Here is a 7216-nt window from a genome sequence, read left to right as displayed (position 1 = left end):
GAGGAGACATGAGGACACATGAGAACACATGAGGAGACATGAGGACACATGAGGAGACATGAGGACACATGAGACATGAAGACACATGAGGAGACATGAGGAGACATGAGGACACATGAGGAGACATGAGACATGAGGACACATGAGGAGACATGAGGACACATGAGGAGACATGAGAACACATGAGGACACATGAGGACACATGAGACATGAAGACACATGAGGACACATGAGGAGACACAAGGACACATGAGGAGACACGAGGACACATGACACATGAGGACAAATGAGACACGAGGACACAAGACAAATGAGGACACATGAGGACATATGAGACACGAGGACACATGAGGACATCTGAGGACACATGAGGAGACACGAGGACATATGAGGAGACATGAGGACACATGAGGAGACATGAGGACACATGAGGAGAGATGAGTACACACGAGGACACATGAGGAGACATGAGACATGAGGACACATGAGGAGACATGAGGACAAATGAGACATGAAGACACATGAGGAGACATGAGGACACACAAGGACACATGAGGAGACATGAGTACACACAAGGACACATGAGGAGACATGAGACATGAGTACACATGAGGAGACATGAGGACACATGAGAACACATGAGGAGACATGAGGACACATGAGGAGACATGAGGACACATGAGACATGAAGACACATGAGGACACATGAGGACACATGAGGAGACATGAGGACACATGAGGAGACACAAGGACACATGAGGAGACACGAGGACACATGACACATGAGGACACATGAGGAGACATGAGGACACATGAGGACATATGAGGAGACACGAGGACACATGACACATGAGGACAAATGAGGACACATGAGGACACATGAGGAGACATGAGACATGAAGACACATGAGGAGACATGAGGACACATGAGGACACACGAGGAGACATGAGGACACATGAGGAGACAAGAGGACACATGAGACATGAAGACAAATGGGGAGACATGAGGACACATGAGGACACACGAGGACACACAAGGACACATGAGGAGACATGAGAACACATGAGGACACATGAGGACACATGAGGAGACATGAGGACACATGAGACATGAAGACACATGAGGAGACATGAGGACACACGAGGAGACATGAGGACACATGAGGAGACATGAGTACACACGAGGACACATGAGGAGACATGAGACATGAGTACACATGAGGAGACATTAGGACACATGAGAACACATGAGGAGACATGAGGAGACATGAGGAGACATGAGGACACATGAGACATGAAGACACATGAGGAGACATGAGGACATATGAGGACACACGAGGACACACGAGGACACATGAGACATGAGGACACATGAGGAGACATGAGGACACATGAGGACATATGAGGACACATGAGTAGACACGAGGACATATGTGGAGACATGAGGACACATGAGGAGACATGAGGACACATGAGGACACATGAGACATGAAGACACATGAGGAGACATGAGGACACATGAGGACACATGAGGACACACGAGGAGACATGAGGACACATGAGGAGACAAGAGGACACATGAGACATGAAGACACATGAGGAGACATGAGGACACATGAGGACACACGAGGACACTCAAGGACACATGAGGAGACATGAGAACACATGAGGAGACATGAGGACACATGAGGAGACATGAGAACACCTGAGGAGACATGATGACACACGAGGACACATGAGGACACATGAGACACGAGGACACAAGACACATGAGGACACAAGAGGAGACATGAGGACACATGAGACACGAGGTCACATGAGGACATATGAGGACACATGAGGAGACATGAGTACACATGAGGAGACATGAGGACACATGAGAACACATGAGGAGACATGAGGACACATGAGAACACATGAGGACACATGAGGACGCATGAGACATGAGGACACATGAGACATGAAGACACATGAGGACACATGAGGAGACATGAGGACACATGAGGACACACGAGGAGACATGAGGACACACGAGGACACACGAGGAGACATGAGGACACATGAGGAGACATGAGTACACACAAGGACACATCAGGAGACATGAGGACACATGAGACATGAAGACACATGAGGAGACATGAGGACACATGAGAACACATGACGACACATGAGGACGCATGAGACATGAGGACACATGAGACATGAAGACACATGAGGAGACATGAGGAGACATGAGGAGACATGAGAACACCTGAGGAGACATGAGGACACACGAGGACACATGAGGAGACATGAGACATGAGTACACATGAGGAGACATGAGGACACATGAGAACACATGAGGAGACATGAGGACACATGAGGAGACATGAGGACACATGAGACATGAAGACAATTGAGGAGACATGAGGACACATGAGGACACATGAGGACACACGAGGACACACGAGGACACACGAGGACACATGAGGACACATGAGGAGACATGAGGACACATGAGGACACATGAGACATGAAGACACATGAGGAGACATGGGGACACATGAGGACACACGAGGACACACAAGGAGACATGAGGACACATGAGGAGACATGAGTACACACGAGGACACATGAGGAGACATGAGACATGAGTACACATGAGGAGACATGAGGACACATGAGAACACATGAGGAGACATGAGGACACATGAGGAGACATGAGGACACATGAGACATGAAGACACATGAGGAGACATGAGGACACATGAGGACACATGAGGAGACATGAGACATGAGGACACACGAGGAGACATGAGGACACATGAGGAGACATGAGAACACATGAGGACACATGAGGACACATGAGACATGAAGACACATGAGGAGACACAAGGACACATGAGGAGACACGAGGACACATGAGGACACATGAGGAGACACGAGAACACATGACACATGAGGACACATGAGGAGACATGAGGACACATGAGGACACACGAGGACACATGAGGAGACATGAGGAAACATGAGGAGACATGAGGAGACAAGAGGACACATGAGACATGAAGACACATGAGGAGACATGAGGACACATGAGGACACACGAGGACACACAAGGACACATGAGGAGACATGAGAACACATGAGGAGACATGAGGACACATGAGGACACATGAGGACACATGAGACATGAAGACACATGAGGAGATATGAGGACACATGAGGACACACGAGGACACACAAGGAGACATGAGGACACATGAGGAGACATGAGTACACACGAGGACACATGAGGAGACATGAGTACACATGAGGAGACATGAGGACACATGAGAACACATGAGGAGACATGAGGACACATGAGGAGACATGAGGACACATGAGACATTAAGACACATGAGGAGACATGAGGACACATGAGGACACACGAGGACACACGAGGACACATGAAACATGAGGACACATGAGGAGACATGAGGACACATGAGGAGACATGAGGACACATGAGGAGACATGAGGACGCATGAGACATGAGGACACATGAGACATGAAGACACATGAGGACACATGAGGACACATGAGGAGACATGAGGACACTCAAGAACACATGAGACATGAGGACACATGAGGACACATGAGGAGACATGAGGACACATGAGACATGAAGACACATGAGGACACATGAGGACACATGAGGAGACATGAGGACACATGAGGACACTCAAGGACACATGAGGAGACATGAGGACACATGAGGACACATGAGGAGACATGAGGACACATGAGACATGAAGACACATGAGGACACATGAGGAGACATGAGGACACATGAGACATGAAGACACATGAGGAGACTTGAGGACACACAAGGACACATGAGGAGACATGAGTACACACGAGGACACATGAGGAGACATGAGACATGAGGACACATGAGGAGACATGAGGACACATGAGAACACATGAGGAGACATGAGGACACATGAGGACACATGAGGACACATGAGACATGAAGACACATGAGGAGACATGAGGACACATGAGGACACATGAGGAGACATGAGACATGAGGACACATGAGGAGACATGAGGACACATGAGGAGACATGAGAACAAATGAGGACACATGAGGACACATGAGACATGAAGACACATGAGGACACATGAGGAGACACAAGGACACATGAGGAGACACGAGGACACATGACACATGAGGACACATGAGGACATATGAGGACACATGAGGAGACATGAGTACACACGAGGACACATGAGTACACACGAGGACACATGAGGAGACATGAGACATGAGGACACATGAGGAGACATGAGGACACATGAGACATGAAGACACATGAGGAGACATGAGGACACATGAGACATGAAGACACATGAGGAGACATGAGGACACACAAGGACACATGAGGAGACATGAGTACACATGAGGACACATGAGGAGACATGAGACATGAGTACACATGAGGAGACATGAGGACACATGAGAACACATGAGGAGACATGAGGACACATGAGGAGACATGAGGACACATGAGACATGAAGACACATGAGGAGACATGAGGACACATGAGGACACACGAGGACACATGAGACATGAGGACACATGAGGAGACATGAGACATGAGGACACATGAGGAGACATGAGGAGACATGAAGAAACATAAGGACACATGAGGAGACATGAGGAGACATGAGGACACATGAGTACACATGAGGAGACATGAGAACACATGAGGACACATGAGGACACATGAGGAGACATGAGGACACATGAGGATACATGAGGAGACACAAGGACACATGAGGAGACACGAGGACACATGACACATGAGGACACATGAGGAGACATGAGGACACATGAGGACATATGAGGAGACACGAGGACACATGACACATGAGGACAAATGAGGACACAAGAGGAGACACGAGGACACATGAGGACATATGAGGAGACATGAGGACATATGAGGACACATGAAGAGACATGAGGACACATGAGGACACATGAGGACACATGAGACATGAAGACACATGAGGAGATATGAGGACACATGAGGACACACGAGGACACACAAGGAGACATGAGGACACATGAGGAGACATGAGTACACACGAGGACACATGAGGAGACATGAGTACACATGAGGAGACATGAGGACACATGAGAACACATGAGGAGACATGAGGACACATGAGGAGACATGAGGACACATGAGACATTAAGACACATGAGGAGACATGAGGACACATGAGGACACACGAGGACACACGAGGACACATGAAACATGAGGACACATGAGGAGACATGAGGACACATGAGGAGACATGAGGACACATGAGGAGACATGAGGACGCATGAGACATGAGGACACATGAGACATGAAGACACATGAGGACACATGAGGACACATGAGGAGACATGAGGACACTCAAGAACACATGAGACATGAGGACACATGAGGACACATGAGGAGACATGAGGACACATGAGACATGAAGACACATGAGGACACATGAGGACACATGAGGAGACATGAGGACACATGAGGACACTCAAGGACACATGAGGAGACATGAGGACACATGAGACATGAAGACACATGAGGACACATGAGGAGACATGAGGACACATGAGACATGAAGACACATGAGGACACATGAGGAGACATGAGGACACATGAGACATGAAGACACATGAGGAGACTTGAGGACACACAAGGACACATGAGGAGACATGAGTACACACGAGGACACATGAGGAGACATGAGACATGAGGACACATGAGGAGACATGAGGACACATGAGGAGACATGAGGAGACATGAGGACACATGAGGAGACATGAGGACACATGAGACATGAAGACACATGAGGAGACATGAGGACACATGAGGACACATGAGGAGACATGAGACATGAGGACACATGAGGAGACATGAGGACACATGAGGAGACATGAGAACAAATGAGGACACATGAGGACACATGAGACATGAAGACACATGAGGACACATGAGGAGACACAAGGACACATGAGGAGACACGAGGACACATGACACATGAGGACACATGAGGACATATGAGGACACATGAGGAGACATGAGTACACACGAGGACACATGAGTACACACGAGGACACATGAGGAGACATGAGACATGAGGACACATGAGGAGACATGAGGACACATGAGACATGAAGACACATGAGGAGACATGAGGACACATGAGACATGAAGACACATGAGGAGACATGAGGACACACAAGGACACATGAGGAGACATGAGTACACATGAGGACACATGAGGAGACATGAGACATGAGTACACATGAGGAGACATGAGGACACATGAGAACACATGAGGAGACATGAGGACACATGAGGAGACATGAGGACACATGAGACATGAAGACACATGAGGAGACATGAGGACACATGAGGACACACGAGGACACATGAGACATGAGGACACATGAGGAGACATGAGACATGAGGACACATGAGGAGACATGAGGAGACATGAAGAAACATAAGGACACATGAGGAGACATGAGGAGACATGAGGACACATGAGTACACATGAGGAGACATGAGAACACATGAGGACACATGAGGACACATGAGGAGACATGAGGACACATGAGGACACATGAGGAGACACAAGGACACATGAGGAGACACGAGGACACATGACACATGAGGACACATGAGGAGACATGAGGACACATGAGGACATATGAGGAGACACGAGGACACATGACACATGAGGACAAATGAGGACACAAGAGGAGACACGAGGACACATGAGGACATATGAGGAGACATGAGGACATATGAGGACACATGAGGAGACACGAGGACACATGAGAAGACACGAGGACACATGACACATGAGGACACATGAGACACGAGGACACATGAGGACATATGAGGACATATGAGGACACATGAGGAGACACGAGGACATATGCGGAGACATGAGGACACATGAGGACATATGAGGACACATGAGGACACATGAGGAGACATGAGGACACATGAGGAGACATGAGGACACATGAGGACACATGAGACATGAAGACACATGAGGAGACATGAGGACACATGAGGACACACGAGGAGACATGAGGACACATGAGGAGACAAGAGGATACATGAGACATGAAGACACATGAGGAGACATGAGGACACATGAGGACACACGAGGACACACGAG

Source organism: Callionymus lyra, unplaced genomic scaffold (genome assembly GCF_982586985.1).
Source record: "Callionymus lyra unplaced genomic scaffold, fCalLyr1.hap1.1 HAP1_SCAFFOLD_25, whole genome shotgun sequence".
NCBI lineage: Eukaryota > Metazoa > Chordata > Actinopteri > Syngnathiformes > Callionymidae > Callionymus > Callionymus lyra.
This window is presented reverse-complemented; position numbering follows the sequence as displayed.